This window comes from Canis aureus, chromosome 1 (genome assembly GCF_053574225.1).
Source record: "Canis aureus isolate CA01 chromosome 1, VMU_Caureus_v.1.0, whole genome shotgun sequence".
Classification (NCBI taxonomy): domain Eukaryota; kingdom Metazoa; phylum Chordata; class Mammalia; order Carnivora; family Canidae; genus Canis; species Canis aureus.
This window is the reverse complement of record NC_135611.1, coordinates 15,477,829-15,505,010: the sequence shown is the minus strand read 5'-3', so window position 1 is coordinate 15,505,010 and position 27,182 is coordinate 15,477,829. Positions and strand designations below refer to the sequence as shown.

Here is a 27,182-nt window from a genome sequence, read left to right as displayed (position 1 = left end):
TCCTAACTCATCAGGCCCAAGTGGTTGGACCTCACTCGACATTGTTTTGACTACTTGTAAAGTGAGGGCACCTGTTGCCCACTTTAGTCTCGTGTGGAGACCATCAGCCCTACACTCATCACTCCACAGACTCCAACCACTTCAGTTCATGACAACAGGTCCTGCTTCATGTCTTCACCAAAAGTAATAATATCAACAACCACCTTTATTTATTTTTCCAGGCAACATGTTCATCATCATCTTATTTGATCCTCACAATGGCTCAACAAATTAGGTACCATTATTTGCCCATTTTTTTAAAGGATTATCTCTTTTAGAGAGAGAAAGCTCAAGCAGGAGGGTCAGAAGGAGAGGGAGAGAGAATCTTTTTTTTTTTTTTTTTAAAGATTTTATTTATTTATTCATGAAGGACACAGAGGAGAGAGACAGAGGCAGAGACATAGGCAGAGGAAGAAGCAGGCTGTATGCAGGGAGCCTGATGTGGGACTTGATTCCGGGTCTCCAGGATCATGCCCTGGGCTGAAGGCAGGTGTTAAAGCGCTGAGCCACCCAGGGATTCCCCAGGGAGAGAGAATCTTAAGCAGACTCCGCACTGGGTACCGAGCCCAACACGACCCTGAGATCATGACCTGAGCCAAAACCAAGAGCTAGGCGCTTAACTGACTGCCTCACCCAGGCACCCCTGGCCATTTTTTTTAGAGCAGGAAAGTAAACCGTAGGCATTTAAGTAATTTACCCCTGAAAACATAGTGCGGTGGACAGAATAATCATTCCCCAAAGATATATACCGCCTAATCCTCAGAACCTGTGTAGGTGTCACCCTCATGGCAAAGAGACTCTGCCTATGTGATTAAGTTAAGGATCTTGAGATGGGGAGGTTATCCTGGATTTTTCAGGCAGGTCCAACATAGTCAGAAGGATTCTTAGAAGAGGCAGGCAGGAGGGCAGGAGGGCCAGTGTGATCATGGAAGCAGAGATTGCAGTGATGGGAGGAAGAGACCACAAACCAGGGACTGCAGGTGGCCCCTAGAAGCCGGCAAAGAAAGGAACAGATTCTCCACTAGAGCCTCCAAGAAAGAATGCAGCCCTACTAACACCTCAATTTTAGAACTCCAGAACTGTAAGATAACACATTTGTGTTGTTTTAAGCTACTAAGTTTGTGGTGATTTGTTCTTGTAGCAAGGAGAAACTAATGCACATTGCTATTCAGTGGTTGATCAGGGATTTGAACTCAAGCAGTCTGCCTCCAAGGATCAGCTTGTACCTCAATATTCCCCTCTCCAGTCATCAGCCACATCAGATCTGGAATCTTACCAACATTTTCAACATCCAGTGGTTCCAGTTCTTCTCTGCAGCTTCCAGGGAGACCACAAAGTTCTGGAGTCCTGCAGCCAATATGGAGATGAGGAGGTTGGCAGTGTCAGGCTGGCCCGGTTGCTCAGGTTCACTGAACCTATTTCCTCCCTTATAAGATGGGAACAATGATGGTGTAGGCCCTGTGGGGCTTTTGAAAGGATTTAATGAAACAGCCCAAGTAAATCACCGAATACAATGCCTGGTGTAGAAAAACACACTAAAAATATATTATTCTCTTAAAACTTTATTGAGTGTTTAATATAATCTTCTAGCCTTTTTGCTAGGGAGTTTGAACTTCAGAATTTGGGTTTGCAATAGACCCTCACAGGGATTTGTAAACAGAAAAAAAAAAGGATTTCTTCAGTTTTATAGAATGCTTTAGGTTTAATGTCCAGTTATTAGCTGATGTTTCAGAATAAGTAACATAGTGGTTGGATAGGGTCTCTCAGAAATTCACGTCCGTCCAAAACCTCAGAATTTGACCTTATTTGAAAATAGGATCTTTGTAGATGCAATCAAGGGAAGGATTGAAATAAGATCATACTGGATTCGGGTGGGCCTTAAATCCAGTGACAGTATCCTTATAAGAGACAGAAAGCGACATTGCTGGCAACTACAAGCCAGGGAGAAGCAAGGAAGGATTTTTCTCCAGTCTTCAGACACTTTGATTTCAGACTTGTAACCTCCTGAACTGTGACGGCCTAAGTCTCCATTGTCTTAAGCCCTCTGGTTTATGATTCTTTGTTACATCGGCCCCAGGAAATTAATACAAACGGAGGTTTGGGGTGCCCCTCATGTTCCCCACTTGGAATGGTTCTTCGTCCTCACCACTTTGCAGCATGTGAGCTGCAGCAAGACAACAAGAACAGTAAAAGAGAAAAAATGAGTAGGAAATATCAGAAAGGGAGACAGAACATGAGAGACTCGTAACTCTGGGAAACGAACTAGGGGTGGTGGAAGGGGAGGTGGGCAAGGGGTGGGGGTGACTGGGTGACAGGCACTGAGGGGGGCACTTGATGAGCACTGGGTGTTATTCCATATGTTGGCAAATTGAACACCAATAAAAAATAAATTTATACAAAAAAATAAAAAAATAAAACCTCACATTCATAGAGGAAAAAAAAAAGTAATGCAAAACCAATAAGGATTTCTCCTCCAGTGTTGAAAGCACTCTCCACGGGAGGGGAGTAGCAGAAGGGCTACCCTGCTGCTCATCAGGTGGGTGATCTCGAAAGGTAAGGAATAACTTTCTGAGGTTCCATTTCCTCAAAGGGAACTGGTTGAACAAAACATCCTTGAGGTTCCCTAAACAATAGGATTATTTAGCAGACAATGGCCTTATAAGCCCAAAAAGAAGACGCAAGAGAATTTGAAGAACCCTTAGAACCCAACGTACAAATGCTTAGAGCCCATGTGTTACCTAGGGCTTCGGTCAGAGTAGGATTTTGGTCCTGCCACTGCCTACTTTGCAGGTCTGATGTAGCAGGTGGGGCCCAACAACAGACTGTCCTTTTAGATGCGGACACATCCTCTGAACTTGGTAGGCTGTAATGGTCCTAAGGGCTACTCACATCAACATTAGCATCTCAGGAAAAAGCCCTGGATATGTTGCACTCTCTGCATCTGCCTACTAGGCAAACACAAAGCGCTCGCTTCACTAACTCCTGCTGCAAATCATGATCCTCAAGGTCTCCCCTGGGTGGAACACGTTGTCTCCCAGCCTTCCTGGGAAGCCACTCCACTCAGCAGGTTGGATCTTGCCTGCTCAACTTACAGGCGCTCAATACAAGGTTAGAGGAGATTTAATTAGAGAGAAAAATATAATCTTTCAATCTTTAGATTGCATATCAAGGATCAAAGTCTCCAAAAACTCTCCCTGGCTGTTTGCATGAGCTCATTGGCAACAGGGAAGAAACCAAGGTGAGGAAGAGTTGATTTCGGTTCTGGCCCACGTTAAAGTTGCTCTGTTTCAGTCCCAGATCCTCAGCCTGGGTTTACTGCTTCCACAGCAACGTCATTTCTCCCCTTTCCCCCAAATCCCCGGTCCACAGCAACCAGCAAGCAGTGAGCTTTGTTTTGTTTGTATTCTTGTACAGCTCAACTATTTCATGTCCTTTAACACGTCCTACCTGCAGGATCGGTTGAAGTCACCAGTATATTACTACTTCCTTGTAGGTTATTAAAACTTTTTCGACTCTATTTTCCTGCTTAAGGAAAATAAAATAACCAATAATATGTCTGCTTACACAGAAGGAAAAAAGTGAGAATATTGGGGCACCTGGGTGGCTCAGTGGTTGAGCATCTGCCTTTGGCTCAGGGTGTGATCCTGGGGTCCTGGGGTGGGTCCTGCATTGAGCTCCCTGCAGGGAGCCTGCTTCTCCCTCTGCCTGTGTCTCTGCCTCCCTCTGTGTGTCTCTCATGAATAAATACATAAAATCTTAAAAAAGAAGAGAGAGAATATTGATGTTGGTACATTGCTCCAGGTGGAGCCGGGTGGAAACCTGAAGATTCTGGAAAAATCACGTGAAGGCAGACTTTAAAAAAAGCGATTCAAGTGCTATTCCTAACTCCTTGAAGTTTCTAACCAACAGGTTGAAACTCAAGACAGGTTCAAGTAAAAGAAAAGATATAAAAGCAAATGATCTAACAAAAGTGCCTCAGAAGGAAGACATACAGGGAGTGAAATTCAACAATTGCTTCCAAGTGAGGATGGGGCTGAAGGGGCCAGGACATTTGGGGACAGAAAGCATGGATTACAGAAAGGGGAGGGGACTCTGCTGCAGGGGACATGATCCCTGGTGCCTTGTTCTTCAAACATTATTAACTAGACAGGGGTAACTGGCACGTGTCCTCTCTGGGAGCAGCAGGAGCCCCGCGGAGAGGTGGGGCCCCAACCAGCTCTCTCTTTCCCCTTGACCTCTCTCTCTCTCTTAGGTAGGATTCAAAACCGGTACACGGTACACTCCCCATGCTGCCCCAGCTCCACCGAATCTCAGAAGAAAGCCCAGGTTACACAAAGACTCCTGTGGTTCTCAAATCTAGATGCCAAAGTAGGCCAGGCAGCAGCCAGCAGGGTCTGGTGACTAATTTATCAGTGCTCTGAGGATCATTTTTGAAGATATAAATGAATGTCACTCCTTGAGCCCCACAGCTCCCCAAATATGAATCACGGGGCTAATCCAGCACAGGGCTCCGGGCAGTGTGGGCTGTATTATTTGTCCTGGGCCCAAGGGAGAAAGCAATGATATATTTAAAGCAGGGTGTTTTCAGTGAGAGCATTAACACAGTGAATTATTTGGAGAATGCAAATGAAGGAACAGTGAAAGTGACCTTGAGTTCTGTATTTCAAACGAAGTTCCCTGTTAGCTAATTGAGAACATCAGGAGCAGAGGTTACAGATGTTCTGTTTATTAAACAGAAAACATTAACAACTCGGTTGTACATTGAAACACACTAAAGACATGAAAACAAGCACAGGGCAAAGGGGAAAAGTTCAGTAAACTTCTCCTGAACTATTACTACTACTATTTCTTCTTCTTTTTTTAGTACTATCTCCACCCTGGCATTTTTCAACTATAAGTCAAAGAAGAAATCCATAAGAGGATTTTTTTTACAGCTATTTTTAGCCCTACAAAGTTGGCAGTGTTAATGGAATCCACTCTACGAACTGCCTGTTGAGATACAAAGCTATAGGTCAAATCTTGGAGAAAAATGGTAGAAAGAGGCCATTCCTTGGGGGAATAGCAGGGACAGGGATGATTAGAGCTACAGGGGACATTTCCGTTTTAGGGGAAAGGAAAAGGAGAATGAATTCAAATGACTTGCCCATGAGAGTGGTGGAGATACCTCTAGCACTTAGACTCTTGGCTATGCACAGGACATTAGTTGTCACTTACCACCTTTATCAAGTTTGGGCAGGCTACAGAGAAAATGGAAGAATGCCATCGCAAAGTTGCCTCTGGGTAACTGTGAGCCAGCTACAGCAATCACATCCCAGCCATTGGCAAATGTGGCTTACATTAAAGTCTTCGCCTACAGGACTGAAGTGTTACCTGCACCTGGGACCCAAGCACTTCCCATACTACCCCAAAACGTCTTCTGCAGCAGGTTGAAGTCTGCCCCGCCCCCCATTTCATCCAGACCTCTAAATTGGATCTACGAAATTTATTTCTGCTTGGAGAACAGGCTTAATTAATTGCCAGGTATTCATCATTGGTCCCAGAATCCTCTGGGAGGGAGCCTCTTTCCCTCTTACTGTTGGATGGAGCCCGCTCAACACTGAGCATCCGTGAGTGGCTTAGGCAATGTGGGCAACTTCTGGCTGGGGAGATTCAAAATTGATTGCAATGGGATCTCAACCTTATAGGAATTCACACTCAGCTCTTTTGCCTTTCGTTGAGAGATAGAAATCAGGCTGCCTGTCAGGCCTGGAGTTACGGCCTCGTTCACCTTGACAGCTGGAAAAGCAAAAGCTTTTTTTCCCCCCTTCGTGGTCATGGCTCCACTGAAGGGACCTAGGAGATTCAGAAGCATTGACATCATTTTGTGGAATTCATAGTTTGACTTCTTTAGGAGAGGTCAGGAGAGAAATCGAAGTTTGAGTCCACTTTCTCATTGACGCAAAACCCATGGCTGGAGTTGAGCCAAGAATGAAATTCTAAAATTTAGCCAGCATCTTGCCCAGAGAAGGTGAACTGTAGAAACTGACTGCAGGGATGCTTAGATCTAGAAAGGGGCAGTCTCCAGAGCAATAGGCATTGACAGTCTGGAGAGGGTTTTGGGGGGGCGGGGGGGGGTGTTGTATGCCTCCCACCTAAGCCCAGCCTGCACTTTGAGAATCTGTGCATGTCAGACTCTTGGTTGCCCTCAGAGAGTGCCTGGGAATATAAGGTGTTGAGGTCCAGGGCAGGACAGGCCCATGGCCTTGGTTCATACTGGTTTCAAGCCATTGTGCCTTTGTGGTCTCAGACAAAAGGGATTTATTCCCAGTGCCTTTAGGGAAGGAGATTTTACAGCATCTCATATTAGTGCTACTGGTTAATAATCTTCCAAAACCAAAATAAAGAGGAAAAAATGAGGAAGGGATCTACTAGCAGACCCAAGTACCTTGCCAAATCTCTGACAGATGGAAAGTAGGAACTGAGAGACTCAGATTATAGTCCCTGTTTCGCTTCTAAGAGCTACATGAGCTTTGGCAAATCCCTTTGTCCCAGTTTTCTCATCTATGAAACGGGCCTATTATTATCCCAATTTCCCTCATGGGGCTAGTAAGAGGCTTACAAGAAATCTTTATAAATAAAGATCTTAAAAAGTGGCCAGTAAACAAGAGAGAGACTTATTAACAATAGACTCTTATCTATCACCCTTGCTCCCATGGGTGATTCTGTGGTTCTAGCTGGCATCCCAGAGTCAGCACAGCTACTATTAGCCTCTCCAGAAAATGCCAGTTCCCAGCAGCTCAGAGGTTTAGGGCAACAAAAGAGTGGCTGCAGAATGGACATCTCCTTAGGATGTGACCACTGAGCAAGCCCTGGGACAGAAGTCCTCTCTCTAAGCTGGTGCTGAATTGGGCAGCAGGCATGCAGTTCTTTAATTAAAAAAGTAAAAATCTTTCTATGTCCTGAGAACCTCACTCTACCTCAAAGAGGACCCGGCTGCTTTCCTCACATACTTGCTGATTCAGCCTCTGGTTTACACATAGATCAGATGGGTCAGAATTTGGAAACAGAACTGTGGTTCATGCAGAAATCAGGTCAACAATTAGCAACCGTGGCCGTTCATTAAGAGCTTCACCAAGCCTCCGTTCAGCTGTGTAATGAGATTGAGTAAAACCTGATGCTTACCTGGACTTAATCAGACTCACTCTCCCCTCCTACAGGGAGCTACTTCACAGCCCTTAGTATTTTTTTTTCCTGTTTACTCATTCTAATACTGGCCTCTGTAGTGAGAACCTAGAGTATGACATTGGGAGCTGGGTAATGGAGGGCTGGCTCCTCTTCCCAAAGAGCTACTTTGAATCACTTGGTAAGTAAGAGATTAGGAGAAATTTGGAGAGGAAGAGTTCTTTTGAAAAAGGCCAATCCATCCTTGGATTGGCTGCAGCCGCTTAGTGGAGCGCAAAGAGGAGTCAGGATCTTTGTATCCTGCCCAGCTGTAGCCACAAGTTCCTGAAAGGCGTATGCAGAGGTGACCTGCAAACAACCCACATACTATTGTTGGCCAAGGTTTGGGCCATAAATCCTCAGCTGGCTCTCATGAAATGGTTGTGACCATGAGTGAGCAAGAAGGTTCCTTCTGCATAGATCAGATAAAGGTTTAAGCATCATTCATCCTGCATGTCACCTCCAAGAGCATTTCTAGGGCAGAGGGCTCCTGCCAAGTAGAGGGAGACCCAGGCCCAGCAGAGCATCAAGAAAAAGAGGATAGAGACAGAGACAAAGATCGATGGCGATAGAGAGATATCGATATCATATATTGTGTTGAATTGTGAGTGTTGAATGTTGAGATAACATTCCACAATGAAGCCGGAGCCTTAGACTTTTGCTCCATTTCCTTTATAAAACAAGGGGATTACACTAAACTAACCAAGCTTCCTTTAGGTTCCAACATGTAAATAGTTTCTTTCAGATAAATGGCTGAGTAGCCACAGAGATCCTTCAGAACATGCCATATCCGAATGCTCAGACAACTTTTTACAAAATTCATTGAGGCTCCTGCAGTCTGAAGAAAAATCAAATTCAAAAAAGATGAAAGAGTTGTCTGTGCAGGATGGCAGATATCAGCTTGTTCAGACAATCCTTGGGAGGTTGTTCTCTAATGAATAGGCTCCATATCAGCGAAAACATCAGGCCAGCAGTTAGAGCGTCTCTCACAGCCCTGTGATTACAGCACACAATGATGCCGCTTGCCAAGTCACTTTATACACAATAGCCTGAATAAGAGCAGCAGCGTCTTTCAACCAGAGAACAGATGAACCTACACAATGCTTGAACATGCACACTCAATATTTCTATTCTTAGAGAATCTCTTCTGCGGTAATGTTTCTGAATTCTTTCAATAACGCTGCCAACTTTGAAAACATTTTGTTAAAATATTCTCCTTCTAAAAGGAAAATTACTACCCAGATGAGCTCATACACACCTAGAAGATTAATCTGATCAGACATCTATGGTCATAAGTAAATTGTTTTTTTCCAAAGTGGTGATAAGTACATTTGAGATAGACGTGCTTTCAGTTCCTTTTTGTCACAAAAGGCACAACTGCAAATGATGACTCTGGGATCAGGGTTGTTTGGGGGCCATTGGATAATGGTTTTATATGAAGCAACTGGTCTGTGTGATGATCAGACCCATAATTCTGATATCAAGTCAGATTATACTACTTTAGGCTAAAGGCCATTTGGCCAACACTCCTTCGACTTCATTAGTACATGCTCTAGTCATCAGAACTTGCCAACTGAAACCACAAAGTTAGGTATTATAGGATGATAAAGTGGATGATTTAAAGCACATTTTCCTTGATCAGCACATTGGGAGTTTGACCTTCTGCTGTGGCAATAAGAGTCAATATCACTTCCTCCTTGTTGAATATCGAGGCCATGGTTGGGGAAACTTCAGTTTAGAGCTGAATTTAACCTGTCTTAATTTTAGGTTTAAAGGGCAAGTGTCAGAAAGGAACAACACCATGTGTACCTGTATAGGAAGGAACATCAAATTCAGAATCTTTAGAAGTAAAGTTCTAAAGTTAATGCAGAGATGTTTCTCCAAAAAACTGGAGTGACAGTGTCTTCTTTGGGCTCATTTTGCTGCCCAGCTTATGTCTAGGAGTATTGATTCCTTCACCTCCTTCTCTATCACCACAGCCCTCATTTTTTTCAACATTGTACTAGAAGAATTTTCCAACACACGGTAAAATTGAAAAAATTTTAGTGAATGCTCATGTACTCACCACCTGGATTATACTATATTACTCTACTGACTTCAGCACATACCTATATGTCTAATTGTTCCCCTATGCATTCTCCTTTTAAAATATATTTTAGGGGTGCCTGCATGGCTCAGTGGGTTAAGCATCTGACTCTTGATTCCAGCTCAGGACATGATCTCAGGGTCGTGGGATCGAGCCCTGAGTCAGCCTCCCCCGAGCATGGAATCTGCTTGAGATTCTCTCTCTCTCCCTGTGTCTTCCCCCCCACCTCTGTTCATGCATGTGCATGCTCTCTCTCTCCTTCTTTCTCTAAATATGTATTTTTAATATATATAAACTGCAAACATCAGTTATAATCCTCCTACTTATGTCTCCTTTTTTCTCTTCTCTGTTCAGTATTTGTCAGTTTTCACCATAAGAGTTTTCTCCCCTCTATGAAGAATTTAAGAAATAAGTTGACACAGAATTCCAGAGGTAGAGGGACACCTGGGTGGCTCAGTGGTTGTGTGTCTGCCTTTGCCTCAGGGAATGATCCAGGAGACCCGGATCGAGTCCCACTTTGGACTCCTTGCATGGAGCCTGCTTCTCCTTCTGCCTATGTCTCTTCCTCTCTCTCTATGTCTCTCATGAATAAATAAATAAAACCTTAAAAAAAAAAAAAAAAGAATTCCAGAGGTAGAAAGTTGTGTTCAAACCAACCCTTGTGTCCCAGTTCTGAGTAGGTGTTTCTCACCACATATTTGCTCCTCATTTCCCCTTGTACAAATGCGCTAGATTTCCCCTTACATGGATACCTGATTACTTATGTTTTCTAAAAACTAGAAAGCTGAATAACCTTCAACAGAGGGAAAAAAAAAAAAAAGCTCCCTATCTGTCCTTGGTATTAAAGATCTATTTATATATCTAAGAACATTCCTTGTCAAACAATAGCATTCTGTTTCTCTGTTTATTATTTCCCCCACACACACACACTCTTGGATACTCTCCATACTATTTCATTGCCAGCATCAATTCTGATATAGAATCGGAGTATTAGAAAGACTTTAGAAGGTTAGTTAAATCTATTTAAATATGGCAGACTCAAAAAATGTATCTCTGTCTCCTCCTGAAATACCATCAATATATAAGTAAAGGAATAAGACATAAAGTCAGAAGGACAAAAAGAGCAGGAGCAGGGATGAAAGCTGACAGCAGATGTCACCAAGTTTGGGCAGATTAAAAATGGGTAGAGGCGTGAAACTCATCTAGCCAAACAGAGAAAGCATAAATTCACTTGTTCTCACGGGAGGCGATGATAACAAACAAATCAGCTTGTTCTGCAAAACTCAGGAAAGACTCAGGGCTTGCTTGGATATATAGGGCATCATGAAAGTGGCTTGGGGTAAAGACCCAAGGGTTAGCCAAAAGACCACATTTGCATACCCTCAAGCCCATCCCCAGCCCTCCTCTCCTCTCACCCCAGGAGATTAGAGAAAACCTGGAGAAAATTAATCAGAGCATCACCTCTGAAGTAGGGGACACTTAGCACAATGGAGAGAAGGTATGAGGACTGATTTTGAAAATAGGGACATTCAGTGAAAGTCTACATATCAAATAGTGAAATACTGTTCCTCTCTTTCTTTGCCCGCTGTCATAATGCTTGTAGCTAGGAATATTTTAGGATTTGGTCTCTGGAGAAATAATTATGAATGCTGACATCTGGGTTTTCCTCAAAGAAAAGACCAAGTCTCTATCAAAGCACTCATGTACACCTCACCAGTCACCAGCAAGAATACACACCACACACACATATACACACACACACAGACACACACACGTACCTTCCACTCAGCTTTTTATGATTACTCTTCAATATGAACTAAGAGCTAAGGATCAGCAGATATCTGAAGGAAGTCTATAACAGAAAAGGCAAAACACGAAAGGAACAAAGAACATAGAGAAAGCAAATTGAGGGAACAGAGAATATTTCCTTGGAAATCTATCATTAATATAATCAGAAAGATAACAGAAAACAGGACACTCATAATAAAGAATAGGAGGCTACAAAATAGGAATAATTTTTAAAATATTTTATTTATGCAGGGAACCCGATGTGGAACTCGATTCCGGACCCCGGGATCATGCCCTGAACCAAAGGCAGATGCTCAACCACTGAGCCACCCAGGTGTCCCCAAAAAAGGAATAATTAATTCCTAGTTATTTAAAATATTATAGCTGAAATAATAAATAGTGGTATTGGTATTGTAAATGGAGGGACCAAGGCAGGCCCCCCACCTCAAAATATGCTGCTTTGGCATAAAGATTATTTTAAAAGCAATCAAAACCCAGTAGATTCAGGAAAAGCTCTTTACCTACCCCTTAACTACCTAAAAAGAATTTAGGCAGAGGACTTGCTCCAGGAAGAGAGCAATCACATAGATAATTACATTATTCTGTGAGCCAGGTTTGGTTTGGTGGACAAAGAACCTAGCAGTTCTCTTTGATCAAGTCCTTTGTGTCCCATGGTCTCTGAGCGCCCAGCAAACATGTGTTTACCAAATATTGACTCTTTTTATCCTCTTGTGAACTACAGTCCTTCCCTAGGAAGTCCAGACCCCTAGCCCCCCAACCCCCTTCTCCTTAGTTCAGAATGACACATACACCTCACTGTGCTTGTCGTTGGGATTTCCATGTCTGTGTGAACTACCTGTACTTCCGCTACTAGATCTGATTTTCTCCCCTTAATCTTTCTCATGTCAATTTGATTCTTAGTTTGGCTAGCAGGACCTGGAAGGGGACAGGACATTCTTGCTCCTCTACATAAGTTCCTTAATAAGCCCTTGAGGATAGACAGTGGTAACTTAATGATGTACGTTATAGGCCCTGAAGCAACCACTAAAATAACAAAATAAGGAGTCATAGCTAATAAAACAGAATTTTTTTTTTTAATAAAACAGAATTGTACAAAGAAGTTCAACTAAGCTAAAAGACAGAAAAAGAGTGGGGAAAAGGATAAAAAAACTCAGAAGGCACAAACAGAAACACAGTAAGAAGCCAGAGTTCTAACAAACCATACCAATAATCACATGAAATCTAAAAGGTGGAAATCTTCCAAGAAAAGGCAGAAATTGTCAAGTTGGATTTTAAAAAAGACTCGAATATATGCAGTCTGTAAGAAACATACTTCAAATACAGAAAAAAAGATATACGATGCTAACACTAGTCAAAAGATTCGGCTGTATTTTTACCAGACAAAGTAGATCGCAGAGCAACGACGTTACCAAGCACAAGGAAGTTCTTTTCCAAACAATCAAGGGCTGAATTCATCAATAGGACACAGCAATCCTAAATATTTATGTATTCAATAGAGAGTTTCAAAACCTATGACGCTGGACTGATAAGGCTGCAGGGAGAAACAGACAAATGCACATTAGAGTCGGAGATTTCAAGACGGAACCGACAACTGAGTCAGGTCCTCTTGCCGGCCTGGAATAGTCCACTCTCACATGGACCTCGAGATCTTGAGGTCTTCTTGATGGACTTCGAGAAGTGAAGGAGAGCTGAAAGAGGAAAACCTCCAGAAGGGCTGGACCAAGCAAACCCTGCTTGCCCTAAAGTTGCCCATCAGAGAACTCTTCCACGGGCCTAGGAGAGAAGTAGAGTCTATCTCCACCGAACCACATGGCCAAGGGAATGAAGGCTCTCCCTTGACGTGTATGTTGGAGATACTTCAAGGCAAGGTTTTAAAATCTGTACGTTAAATAAATAAATAAATAAATAAAAATAAAATAAAATCTGTACGTAAACAAAACGAGTTGGAAGTTTCTTTTTTCATAACTAGGATACACAGTTGTTGAACATCCACTGTGTGCACACGCTCACCACAGTAGGGCAGAAGGATAAATTACTACTCAGACGAGCACACAATGTTCTACAAGAGCTTCACTGGTATCTGGCCTGGATTTTCAAAAACTCCCTCTAAGGTAACGAAGTGATTAAAAATATCATGTGATAGTTTTACACACTTGTTATTTGGATTGAATAGCAGGCTTTCCTGTTTCTATTTCAGGGTGGAGTTTTTGCCTGTAACCCTCTGGACACATGTCCTATTTACGTCTGTGACCGAGACCACCAAGCTTAACAAAGGCAATAGCATTGGGAAAAAAAAAAACTATGAACATGGTCTACACTAAATTGATTCTACCTTTTTATTTAGTCATGACTCTAGATTAACTTCTAAAAAGTAACAGCGTAATACAAGCCTAGCAATTGTCTATCTCTAGTTCCCATTGTTTCCTCTACTCTCCTCTGTTCGCCTTCAGTTTTAGATTGCCTGGTGAAGCTTACACTAAAATGTGTTGAAAATAGCAATGATGTTCCATTGGGAGAAACAAAGGAAAGAAATAAAAGTGGCATTTAAGGGATATAGAAAGAAATGACTTTTCTTTTCTGCTTCAAATTGGAAAAAAAAAAAAGTGTTGAGACTTGAAATAGTGTTTCTATTTCGAGCCGTAGAGGCTTATTTAACTTGGGTGGATTAATTTACTGGGGGTGGGATCCTGCTTTATCATCCATGGAGAGGTCATTTTAAAAATCTTTGACCTTGTCAGCTCAGGGGTCACTTCAGGTTGGAAGTGTTGTATCTGCTATGTCACCTCCAATTTTCAGGAATCTTTCTTGCCTCGAGATGTTGACCTTGCGGAGTCTCAGTATTTATTGCTGGGAGTTTTCTTCCTATTATAATTCTTCCATCCTTTTGAATCTTTCATGCATTTTTTTTTTTTACTTGTGAAATACATCGTATTTTTCAATAAAGGGACTTTACTTTTTAAGATAATAGTATGAAGAGAAGAGGAAGAGAACTAACATTTTTTACAGTTAGTGTGTGTTCAACAGTGCCCTAGGTACTTCATATATAATCTCATTTAACACTTAAAATAATCAAATACGTGGTCTTATTCCCTCTTACAAACTAGCTCAGTTAAGCAACACACGAACAAAGAGGCACAGAGTGAGTATCTAAGCCCAAGTCCAATTTCAAATTTCTTCTTAGAAAAGATTTTTTAAAAAATCTATGCACATTTGATATGAATGTTTCCTAATTTAAAACCTCATGAAAATATACAGCTGTGCTGAAAGTACTTTACACTCACAACAAGGTATTATCTCTTTATGGATTATTTTTCCAACAAGCTCCCAAGAAACTGCCTTGGGTGATGAGCACCAAACTATTTACCTTCTTGGAAATTTAAATCTTAGTTCCTTCCTGTCCCTCCAAACTGGAATATCCACTTCTCAGGGTTTACTGTGGACTGAATTGTGTCCCCTGGATTCCTATGATGAAGCCTAACCGCCAATGTGATTATATTTAGAGATTGGCCCTTTAGGAGGTAATTAGGTTTAGGCGAGGTCATGAAGGTGGAGCCCTCATGATAGGGTTAGTGTTCTTATGGAAAGACACACCAGAAAGCTTGCAAGCACCAGTGCATGCTCCCTCCCAGTCTCTCTTTTTCTCATGCTGTCTCTTTCTCTGCCACGTGAACACACAGTGACAAGGTGGCCGTCTGCAAGCCAGGAGAAGAGTCCTCACCAGAGCCTAACCATGCTGGCTGGCTTCATGATCTAGAACTTCCAGCCTCCAGAAGACAGTCCAAAAATAGATCCTATTAAGCCACTCAGTCTATGGTGCTTTATGGCAGCCTGAACTGACGCATACAAGGTTCTTCAGAATTCAGTCCAGGGGATTGTACTCTGCGGACATTACTTGACTTGTGTAAATCCTTCAACCTATTGAATCATCTTCTCAATGATCATCTCAATGATCCCCTTGATGGGCCAAAGGTGAACCAAAAATGCAACAATGTTCTTTCAGGTGTTTATGGGCAGTTTGAGCTAGCACTAGTCAACGGCTGAATAGAATTACTGAGATTCGGTATTCCTAAATTAAATCACCATGTTAGAGTTTTCCAGGTCTACATAGTAATGCCAATGGATTTTAAAACAGCAAAACTTTTAGTATCCATATCTATGCAGACACATAGAAGATATTTTCAGAAATGACACTTCATTGTAAGTTTTGAATCAGCTACGGTTTTGTTACTTTTGCTTTAAAATTTTTTTTGGAATAATTATAGATTCACAAATGGTTGCAAAGATAGTACAGAGAGGTCTGTGTACCCTTCATCTGGTTTCCCCCTTGGTTATGTAACTATAGCACAATAGCAAAACCAGGAAATTGACATTGGCACACTTCCCATGTACAGTTCTGTAACATTTTTTTTAAAGATTTTATTTATTTATTAATGAGAGACACAGAGAGAGAGAGGCAGAGACACAGGGAGAGGGAGAAGAAGGCTCCATGCAGGGAGCCCGATGTGGGACTCGATCCCGGGTCTCCAGGATCACGCCCTGGGCCAAAGGCAGACGCCAAACCGCTGAGCCACCAGGCTGCCCCAGTTCTGTAACATTGTTATCACCAGTGTAGATTTGTGTAACCACCACCATGATCAAGACACAGATCACAGAGGGGATGAGCACTGGGTGCTATACTATATGTTGGCAAACTGATTTAAAATAAAATATTTTTTAAAAAAAAGGGCACAGATCAGTGCCATCAGTGTAAAGATCACCCTCACCATCCCCTTTGTAGGCACATCCACCCCCTGCTCCCCATCATCATCCCTTACCCCACTGACCTCTAATTTACTTTTCATCTTTGTAATTTTGTCATTTTAAGAATGCTATGTAAATGGAATCATACAGTATGTGACCTTTTGAGACTGGCCTTTTTCACTCAGCACAATGCCCTGGAGATCCATTCCAGCTGCTGAGAATCCATTTCCTATTGCACTGTAACAAATCACCAAAAACTTGTGACTTATAGACACACAAATTTATTACGGAATGGCAATGGCAATTTATTCCATCTCTTACAGTTTTGAAGTTCAGAAATCCAAAGCCACCAGCATTTCTTGGCTCTTGGACCCTCATCCCCCAACCTCTGTTTCTGTCACTACATCTCCTCTTCTAACACTCTGATCTCTCCCTTTCAAGGGCCCTTGTGATGACATTGGACCAACAGGATAATCCAGAGTAATCTCCCTGTCTCCAGATCCTTAATTTAATCACATCTGCAAAGTCCCTCTTACCATGGAAAATTACATATTCACAGTTTGGAGATTTAAGAGATAAACATTGTTGGAAGGCCATTATTTTGCCTACCACACTGAGTCTAATAATAGTTTGTTCCTTTCATTTTTATTGTTTTTTAAAGATTTTATTTTTAAGTAATCTTTACACTCAGCATGGGCTTGAACTCACAACCCTGAGATCAAGAGCTGCATACTCTCCTGACTGAGCCAGCCAGACTCCCCAGTTTGTTCCTTTTTATTTTTGAGCAGTATTCCATGGCATAGTAGCACATACCTTTGCCTGTTATAGGTCTCCAACTTGGGCTATTATAAAAAACTGCCAGACGACTAGGCACAGGTTTTTGTGTGGACATGAGCTTTCCTTTCTCTGGGAGAAATATTCAAGTATGCACAGCGTAGGTTCAGATTTTTTTTGAACTGCCAAACTATTTTCCAGAGCGGCTGTCCTGTTTTACATTCCCACCAACAATGTGTAAGAGATCCAATTTCTCTGCAGTCTTCCCAGCATTCGGTGTTGTCATTATTTTTCATTTATTTCTTTTAATAGATATCTAGTGATATCTCATCATTTTCTTAATTTGCATTTCTGTAATGGCTAGGGAGGTGGAACATCTTTTCATGTGCTTATTTGCCATCTGTATATTTTCTTAGGTGAAATGCCGCTTCATGTCTTTTGTCTATTTTCTAATTGGATTATTTGTTTTACTATTGAATGTTTCAAGTACTTTATGTATTTTAGACAGGAGTCCTTTGTCAGATACGTGGCTTGCAAATATTTTCTCCTAGTCTGTAGTTTGCCTTCTCATTCTCTTAACAGGGTCTCTCCCAGAGCAAAAGTTCTTAATTTTGATATGGTCAAATTGATCCATTTTTTAAAGAATAATAAAAATAATTATTTATTTTAGAGAGAGAGAATTGAGGGGGGTGGGCAGAGGGAGTGCAGGGGCTCCATCCCAGGAGCCTGAGATCATGACCTGAGCCAAAAATCAAGAGCCAGATGTTCAACTGACTGAGCAACCCCGGTTACCCAAATTTATCCATTTTTTTAAAAATGGATCATATGTTTAATGTTATGTCTATGAACTTTTCACAAAGTTCTAGGTACTCAAAATTTTGTTTTCTTTTGAAAGTTTTATAATTTATGCTTTATATTTAAATCTATAATTTATTTTGAGTTGCCTTTGTGTGTATAAGGTTTGAGGTTTAGGGTTTTTTTTATTGTTATTGTCATTGACATCAAATTTTCTAGCACCATTTGTGAAAAAGCTATCCTTCCTCCCACTACATGGCTTCTGAAAAATCAGTTGGTTATGGGACATCTGGGTGGCTCAGTTGGTTAGGCATCCAACTCTTGATTTCAGCACAGGTCATGCTCAGCAGGGAGTCTGCTTCTCTCTGCCCTGCCCCCACCTCTCCCTCTGCTCACAAACACTCTCTCTAAAATAAATAAGTCTTTTTTAAAAATCAGTTGGGGGATCCCTGGGTGGCACAGCGGTTTGGCGCCTGCCTTTGGCCCAGGGCGAGATCCTGGAGACCCGGGATCCAATCCCATGTCAGGCTCCTGGTGCATGGAGCCTGCTTCTCCCTCTACCTATGTCTCTGCCTCTCTCTCTCCCTCTGTGACTATCATAAATAAATAAAAATTAAAAAAAATCAGTCGGTCGTCGGGATCCCCGGGTGGCTCAGTGGTTTAGTGCCTGCCTTCAGCCCAGGGCATGATCCTGGCGTCCCAGGATCGAATCCCATATCGGGCTCCCTGCATGGAGCCTGCTTCTCCCTCTGCCTGTGTCTCTGCCTCTCTCTCTATGTCTCTCATGAATAAATAAATAAAATCTTAAAAAAAAAATCATTGGTCGTGTGGGTGTGTCTACTTGTGGATTCTCCATTCTGTTTTATTGATCTGTGTGTTCATCCCCTTAGCAACACTCTCATAGTCTTGATTAATATAGCTACATAATAAATCTTGAAATCAACTAAACCAATTCCTTCAAACTTACTCTTCTCTTTCAAAATTGCTGTAGATATTCTGGTTCCTTTGCCTTTCCATATAAATTTTGGAATAATCTTGTCTATATTTCTACAGAAAAAAACATCATATCAGAATTTTGATAAAATAGTATTAAAACCGTGTCAATTTGGGAAGAACTGACAGCTTTATCATATTGAGTCTTCCAATCCATGAACACAGTATGTCTCTCTCACGGATGTTTTGTAGTTTTCGGCATACAAGTTCTTTACATATTTTGTTAGATTTACACCTAATATTTCATAGATCCTTGCCTTTTAATGGTAAATTATTATGACAACTCTCTCATCATTAATTTAGTTGTGATTTACTTAATCTCTGAGCAAAAATCATAAATTACAGTCCCTCTGGGAAAATTCAGCCTGTAGAAAATTTCAATGGGCAGTCATTTCATATTTAAAAAAACCCACATTTCTACTTTTTTTGGAAAAATGGGGAAATCTGGGAACACTGGGCTTCATATTCCTACTCAGCCACATCTAGCTAGAGTTGTGTAGCATCCACCACCTACAAGAAGCATGCTCTCTAGGTAACCACAACCCCCACGACACCCAGTGAATTTGTATGTACTTATGCTGGGCCTAATTTCCTTGTTGCTGTACTGGCTTTGGTAAGTTTCTGAGTTTCCCCTTCTTGCCTTAAATTGCCTGGTGATGCATATTGGCATCAACTATATTTTTGGCTTATTAATTAGGCTTTCATAGGTTACCCAAAGGGCATATTATACATGTCAATCATCCATACTCTATGTATTTACTATACATATATTCTCTCCCAACTCCAAATTGTCCTTGTTCTGTGACATCTCATCATCACCAACTGTTTCTACCAACTGGAGAAAGCAGAGTAAGTGTGGTCTCAGACTAGAGTGAAGATGGAAGAATTGGCCCAAGGAGACTTCTATATGCGAGTCTTCTCCATGGGTTGATATTTTGTCCCAGAGAGTCACTGGGCAGAAGTAAACCTCTGGTAAACAAACAAAGGCTATTTTTCTAAGAGTGCTTTTCAGCTCTGAACTTTTACTTTCAAAGGTACTTTCCTAAGAATTTATCTTGTGATAAGGGAGGTCACACTTCAAAGCTTCACCAACAAGACTCAATTTTTCTCTCAGGAGTGAGAAAAGTGGGTTCCCTCAGGTTGACTGAGTTTACTGTGCTTATCTCTACTGTTCATTCAAGTGTATGACAGAGTTAACCTAGTCCCTATATAACCTCTTAGCACCATCTCTATATGGCCAGGGAGGAGAGTTCATTTTTAATATCCTACTTCTCCAAATCCATTATCCATGATAATCCATTGTGTCCCCTGGGTACTTAATCATCAAAGCAACCATAAACCTCTTTTTGAAGATCAAGTGGTTCCTTAATCCATTTACTTACAGCATCCTAAGTTACAGAAAATTAATCTGAAGCATAAGTGGGCCACTATTCCAAGTTTCTCATGGAGCCTGTTAACAAGGTAACAAATCGGTAATGGCTTATGTGCCAGGTGAGTCAAAATGTGGAACAAATCACCTTGGTTGGTTGCTTTTCCCTGTGCTCTTCATTCTAACTTAGCTCTTACTGCCTGCTTGGCCTGCTCGCCTTCCCAGAATCCCATCCATGAATTAACAAAACTCAGCCAGCCTGAGAGCTAATTGGACTTTAAACTTTCCAGTGAGGGTGCCATTAATTCTCATCTTTCCTTCTGCATCAGGTTTGCTGAAACCATTTGGGGAAATCACCTTAAGTCTTTGAACTCTCAAAGAAGTAAGAAAGCAGTAATTTTAATTAAGCAAAAACACCATGTTCCAGGCTAAGTCTCCCTTTGCCCTTCTTCACATCCTCTTGCCTCATTACTGAGGGACTGTGTCACATTACCCCAAAATGGCTGTAGACATGGGTGGCCACTGTGAAGGCTCCTAGCTTCAAGAAAACCCCAAGGTCATTACTGTAGTTCCCTCTACATTTTTCACTTACCCAGTTAAGAGAAAGGATAATCATTTCTGAACCGCTCAATAAAAGAAGTTGAGATTCCATATTAACTAGAAATGCTATATTGGTATTATCCTTTATAAGGATTTTCCTTTGCCAGGGAAGCTGGATTAACTTGAATATAGAAAACTCCTGACTCTGATCACGAGAAGAGGCTTTTTAATTATTCATTATGCAGTAACTAAGTGTTCTTTGGTTAAGAAAAAAAAAAAAAAAAACACCTCTTCTAAATAAAAATCCGCTCACAGGCTAGATGAAAAAAAGCCCTGCATTTTCTGTGCCTTTCCTGAGTGTCTACTCCACATAGGTTTTCTTCATGTGAATTATATGTAGGTGCAAGCACATTAATGACAGTTGAAACATTAGCCAGGGGAGTGGGAGAAAGACAAAGTATAATAAAGTGAACCCAGGGGCCCGAGGAGGGGACCAGTAACAAGGGAGAAGCAGGGCAGCCCCAGTGGCTCAGGGGTCTAGTGCCGCCTTCAGCCCAGGGCCTGATCCTGCTGCCTGTGTCTCTGCCTTTCTCTCCCTCTCTCCCTCTCTGTCTCTCTCATGAATAAATAAATAAAATCTTAAATAAAAAAAAAAAAAAAGGGAGAAGCAGCGCAGGGGAAGAATGCCACTGTGGACTCAAGAGTAGGTGGGGTGCTCATCAGGACGAACCGACTTCTGTGGATTGGAATCAGAACCTAAGTCAACATTCAGCACTTCTGCTGCCCGCCAGGGACAGGCTTAGTCCAGCTCAGAATGCAAGCAGGACTTGAAGAAAGAATGTCACTTCCTCAGCAAGGAGGATGTTTGTAGGACCCTCCTTAGGGCTGAACAGAGAACCAGGAGAAATCAGATGCCCAGAGAAGGATCTAAGAGAGGAAGAGGCTGTTATGAACTGAATGTTCCAAAATTCCTATGTTAACATCCTCTCCCATCGTGTGATGATGTTAGGATCCAGGACCTTTAGGAGGTGATTAGGTCACCAGCGTGGATTCCTCATGGCTGGGATCACTGCCCTTATAAAAGGGACTCAGGCGAGTTCTCTCCCTCTTTCCACATTATGAGGACACAGCGAGAAAATGGCCATCTGTGAACCAAGAAATGGTTCCTTACCAGACACTGAATCTTCTGGCACCTTGATCTTAGACTTTCTAGCCTCCAGAACTGTAAGAAATGAATATTTGTTGTTTAAGCCATCTGGTCTACACTGCTTTTGTTAGCGCAGCCAGATGAAGATAGCTGGGCGTGAGGATCCGGATGAAGTAGGCAGCCCTTGAGACTGTCTAGGGCAGAGTCCTCCTCCCTAAAGCTGGATGTGCCCCAGTCTTGCAGAACTGGGCTGGCCTGACAGCCACACTAAACTCACTGGGGCTTCTCATACCGGGTAAGGGATTTTGTTGTGCTCTAAGCATCAGGCCCAAGAAAGACATTGTTGAGGACTGTTAAGAATGAAATGTTTATGGGGCACCTGGGTGACTCAGTGATTGAGCACCTGCCTTTGGCCCAGGGCACAATCCCAGGGTCCTGGGATGGAGTCTCGCATCGGGCTCCCCATGGGGAGCCTGCTTCTCCCTCTGCCTGTGTCTCTGCCTCTCTGTGTCTCTCATGAATAAATTAATTAAAAATCTTAAAAAAAAAAAAAAAGAACGGAATGTTTCTGTACCTCCAAAATTTATGGGTTGAAGCCCCACCCCCTAGTGTAATAGTATTGGGAGATGGGACTCTTGGGAGGTCATTAGAGTTAGTTGAGATCATGAGGGTGGAGCCCCCATGATAGGGTTATAAGAGACACCAGAGAACTTGCTCCCTCTCTCTGCCGTGTGAGGACATAGCAAGAAGGCGGCCTTCTGCAAGCCAGGAAGAGCACTCTTGCCAGAAACCAAACCCTGCCAGAACCTTGGTTTTGGATTTTCCAGCTTCCAGAACTCCGAGAAAATAAATTCCCATTGTTTAAGCCACCCGGTCTATGGCATTGTGTTATGGCAGCCCGAACTAAGATAATGGCTCATGACTGAGAAGGGGTCATGATCTAGGGGGCACTTGTCAGCCCAGCCAAGGAAGTAAGTCTGGGAAAGCAGGTCTAATGAATCATTATCTTTTCTCTGGTACACACTGTGGCTAAAAAGCAAACCTTTGTACAGGGCTTATTCTTCTCATGATTAAACTCTACTCCAGGGATGCCAGGGTGGCTCAGTGGTTGAGCGTCTGCCTTTGGCTCAGGTGGATCCTGGAGACCCGGGATCGAGTCCCACATCGGGCTCCCTGCATGGAGCCTACTTCTCCCTCTGCCTGTGTCTCTGCCTCTATCTGTGTGTCTCTCATGAATAAATAAAATCTTTAAAAATAAAAAATAAAAAAAAATAAACTCTACTCCAGGGGGCAAAACTCAGTGAAAATGTCCACAAGGGTAAAAACCAAAGACAGAATGATAAGCCTTTAGGAAGAAGACAAGTGTAATGTCACGTGATCACTGATGCTGCCATTGATCAGAGCTCTCTGTACACAAGTGCCCAGCGGATCTGTGGTCACATGGCCAGCCCTCACATGAACCCCTCTTCACCCTCAGTTGCCCCTGCTGGAAGATTCTAGCCACCCTTGCTCTTGCTTAGCTCCTGCTGCTACAACACTGCTCAAGAGAGTTTCTCCATCAGCCTGTGACTCACAAGGATCTGATTTGGACTCAGTTTCCACCATTGACTGGAAGAACGACCTTGAGTGAGATACTTATTGACATCAATTTATAAGAGAAGCGTAGCAGCTTCTTCTTAGGTTTGTGGTGAGAATTAATGAAATAAGTGCAGAAGACATCTTTGTACAATGCTTGGCAAATTACTCATTTGATATCCTAAAAAGGGAGAGGAGAGGAAGTACAAGTGTGTAAGCAAGAGGTAAGCTGGGAACAGAAGCTCTGGAAGACAGGATAGAAGGAAAACATGGTACCTCCCTCCTTCAGGAAGAAGATTTTGGCCTAGTCATCATGCTTATTCCTTGCGGACCTCTGCAGTGTCTCCAGCTGCCCGGAGCACGGCTGCTTCTCTTCTCGATTAGACAGGCAAGAGAGGATAGTCACAATCAGCATTTTCTAGTTGTTGCCTAAAAGCAACAATTTTTTATTATTGCCATTTCCCTTCCAATTGCTAGTGCTTTTAATGGAATTGCAATAGTAATGTTGTCCCAGGGTGATGGGCCACTACGATGGAATAATATCCCTGGATTCTAGGTTTTTATTAAAAAAAAAACAAGTGGGACACAGGCCCATCTCATGAATGTTAATGTGATCAAGACCGTTGCCCACTGGAAAAATGTGTTTTAATTGAGTCGTGAGAAAGCGTGCTTTACCACATCAAACAAAAGGAAGTCAATAGCCTTTAAAGGATTAGAGTTCCCAGAGGCTGGGTGGGACAAGACAAGTAATATTTTGTCTAAATAGTGTTTTTGAATTTTTTTTTTCAAAAAATAACCTTCATTTACAGGACTGGTTCAGTTAAGCAATTTTATTTTTCTTGTCAATGAAGTGTCAAAGCAGTTTGACCAAACGCTGAGTGAACACTTGGTTTCAGTCTCATTACACATGCTCTACAAGCTTGCTTAATGACCAGATAGGTATTTTCCTCCAAGACTCAGTATCTTCCTAAATGGGAATCAGGCCAGAGTATCTAATTTTTACAGACTTAGCTCTCTTCTCCATCCAACCCCCCTCCCTCCTACCTCAACCACCACTGCCAAGTGTCTCTGACACATCAAGAGCCCTTCCCAAAGGAAAATCCGATTCCCACCTTTTTTTCCCTCTGTCCTCTCACCTTAGCACCCAGGAGAGATCCCTGCAATTTACCTTGATTGTGTAAAATGAGAACCGCCATGGTCAGAGTGAGTTAGCAGATGCTCCCCACGTAAGACAGACAATACGGTGATGCAGACAACTAAGAAAGCATCTTACCAGGATGTGAAGTGAAGTGTCTACACTGGGTTATTGATGAGCACATCTCACCTTCTAATGAAACCAAGCAGCTGCATTGCAGAACCTTAATGTTAGAAGCCAGCAGCTTAACGTTAGCCTTGGCCCTCGTGACCCTGGGAAAGAAGCAAGTCAGAGAGAAGAATGTGCCCTTGCTCAATCACATATTGGTTGAGCCCCACCATGTGCCAGCTAGAAGCTTCCTTTCTAGGACAACAGGCTCTTATGGGCAGGAAAATATTTATGTTCATTCCTCTTGGCCACTAGGCAGTAAAGCGCGAATCACTAAAAGCTGTACTGTTCAGATGATTGCACCCAGGGTTAGAAGTAGGAAATCTTTTGTGGACATTGAGATGGGTGTGACCAGATATGAAATCAGTTTTTATTACATGTTTCATCTGATTATTAGCAGCAAATTACCCAATTCTCTGATTCATCAAAACATTTCAACGGGTTCCCTGCTCATAGAAAAAGGAAAAATTGTTTGAAAACCCAGCCAGAAATATTCAACTAAGAGTGACAAGAGGTCTCCAGAGTTCCACACATTACTATGGCAGCTCTGTGGTTTGGAAGTCCAAAGACCATTCACAACACCTTCCCTCTTGCCTTCCTTTACTAACGAGGCTGGAAAGAAAATATTTCAGAGGCCTGCTTGTGGCTAACAGCGACTATGTGACAGACACAGTTCTAGCGGATGGATAAAATAAGTTATTAAGTAGAGCTTTCAAGGGGAGATTTTTTTAAAGCGAGAGGTTCAGCATAGCTCCTTGGGCCACTCTCCTTCCTTTTCTTCTCTAAAACAGGTATGATTCAGGGGCACCTGGGTGGCTCAGTTGGTTGAACATTTGACTCTTGGTTTTGGCTCAGGTCTTAATCTCAGAGTTGAGATTAAGCCTGGCATCGTGCTCTGCCCTGGAGCAGATGAAGCCTGCTGAAGATTCTCTCTCTCCCTTTCCCTCTGCTCCTTGACTCCCAGAGTGCTTGTGCTCTCTCTCTTTCTATAATAATAATAATAATAATAATAATAATAACAATGATAGTAATGATAAAGTAGGTATGATACCTGGGGTGCAGCAGCCCCCTGGAGGTCATGAAAATGAAAGCTACTTGCTAAGTATAGAAGAGGAAGCTAAACAGAACTGGGTCCTTGAAGACATTTAGAATTGCTTTCCTTGCCCAGGATGATCTACCTCCACACCTTTTGTTGCATATAACAAATGTGGCACATACACCCCTTGCTTGTTTAAGTCCTGTCAGGTGGTCTGCTCCTTGCGGCTCAATGCAATCTTAGTGGACGCACTTCCTGGGACCGTTCAGCATACGCTGGTCCAGCTCTGTCGTTCTGTCATTTACCTCAGTGACAACTGTTTGCACCTGTCTTGGTTGACACTTCCTGGGCCCTCAATGCTGCCACAGCATCAGACAAAATCTGTCTTCTGCCAACCTTCCTGAAGATAAGGGGTTGCAATGATTATTCCCACTTAGTTTGGGCTTTAAATGATGGAGTCTTTGTTTTTACCATATTTCTTAACCTGGTGAGGTGGAGTTTGTGATTCTTCTGGGTTTATTCAAAACCTCTCTTTCCTAATATTCCACATCACTTTTGTAAACAAAGTTCTTACAATTTTCACCTGCAGACTGCCATAGGGGCTAAGTCAATCTACTCTCTCAATCTCAAAGCTAAAAGATCTTTAAAGATCATCTTCTACACAGAACCCTTTCCAATGGCAATAGTTTTCATCCAGAACTCTTATAACGGACTCCATAAACTACTTGAAGGGCAACAGCTCCTGTGAAAGGCCCATAAATATTTGATGGTCCAATCTTAACTCTTCCTAAAGATGAAACCACTTTATACAGTATCAAATTGTCCCCAGAGACTCTTCTGTCTAAATAGTTGGCTGTAGCCACTTTACTTATCATTTGTGGCATCCCGCCTTCCCCTTGAGGAACTTCCACAAATCAATAAGAAGTAATTTGTCAGATGTAGAACATGTAGCTTATTTGTAATTATCTTAAAACCACTGTGTGCAAGTCCTGTGTGTGTGGAAATGACTGAGAAGCACCACTACTTGAGACTATAAAGTTATCTCAGAGAATGGACAGAGCTCACCACTGTGCTGCCCCCGCCTTTCCAGAAAGAGCATCAGCAAAGAGAAAGAGTGACAACGGCAACCATTACATGGAACTACTATATGCCAGGCTTCTCTGAGAACATATTTATTTTTAAAGATTTTATTTATTTGAGAAAGAGAGAGAAAGCAGGGAAGGGGCAGAGGGAGAGGCAGCCTCCCCACCAAGCTGGGAGACTCGGGACTCTATCCCGGGACCCTGGGATCATGACCTGAGCCAAAGGCAGATGCTTAACCGACTGAGCCAACCAGGTATCCTGTTCTGAGAACTTTAAATATAATAACTCACTGGGATGCCTGGGTGGCTCAGAGGTTGAGCGTCTGTCTGCCTTTGGCTCAGGGTGTGATTCTGGGGTCCTGGGATTAAGTCCCACATTGGGCTCCCTGCATGGAGCCTGCTTCTCCCTCTGCCTGTGTCTCTGCCTGTCTCTCTCTCTCTCTGTCTGTCTCTCATGAATAAATAAATAAAATGTTTAAAATATATATAATAACTCATTTAATCCTCACAACAACTTGGTAAGGTAGCTACTATTAATATCCTTGTTATATAAATGAAGAAACCAAGGCAGAGAGAAGCACAGATACTGAATGGTGGGGCTGCAAGTTGAAAGCAGACAGACAACTCCAAAGTCTGGGTCTTTACCACTGTGTTTTACTGCCTGTGGTGGGCAGGTTCTAAGATGGGTCCCCAG

At 42.3% G+C, this 27,182-nt stretch overlaps 1 protein-coding gene across 5 annotated transcripts in view; it reads right to left on the bottom strand.

Annotated features, from left to right (window-relative positions):
* Nucleotides 1-27,182, bottom strand: part of RNF152 (ring finger protein 152) — a 202,147-nt gene that overhangs the window by 10,471 nt on the left and 164,494 nt on the right. For 2 of the 5 annotated variants that reach the window (XR_013376087.1, XR_013376095.1), the window contains exon 6: nt 1,316-1,505. The exons of 1 other annotated variant lie outside the window; for it this stretch is intronic. The gene's annotated coding sequence lies outside the window, so the exon portion shown is untranslated. The remainder of the gene's footprint in view (nt 1-1,315; nt 1,506-27,182) is intronic. 2 more of the 5 variants (XR_013376098.1, XR_013376101.1) reach the window with 1 other exon arrangement.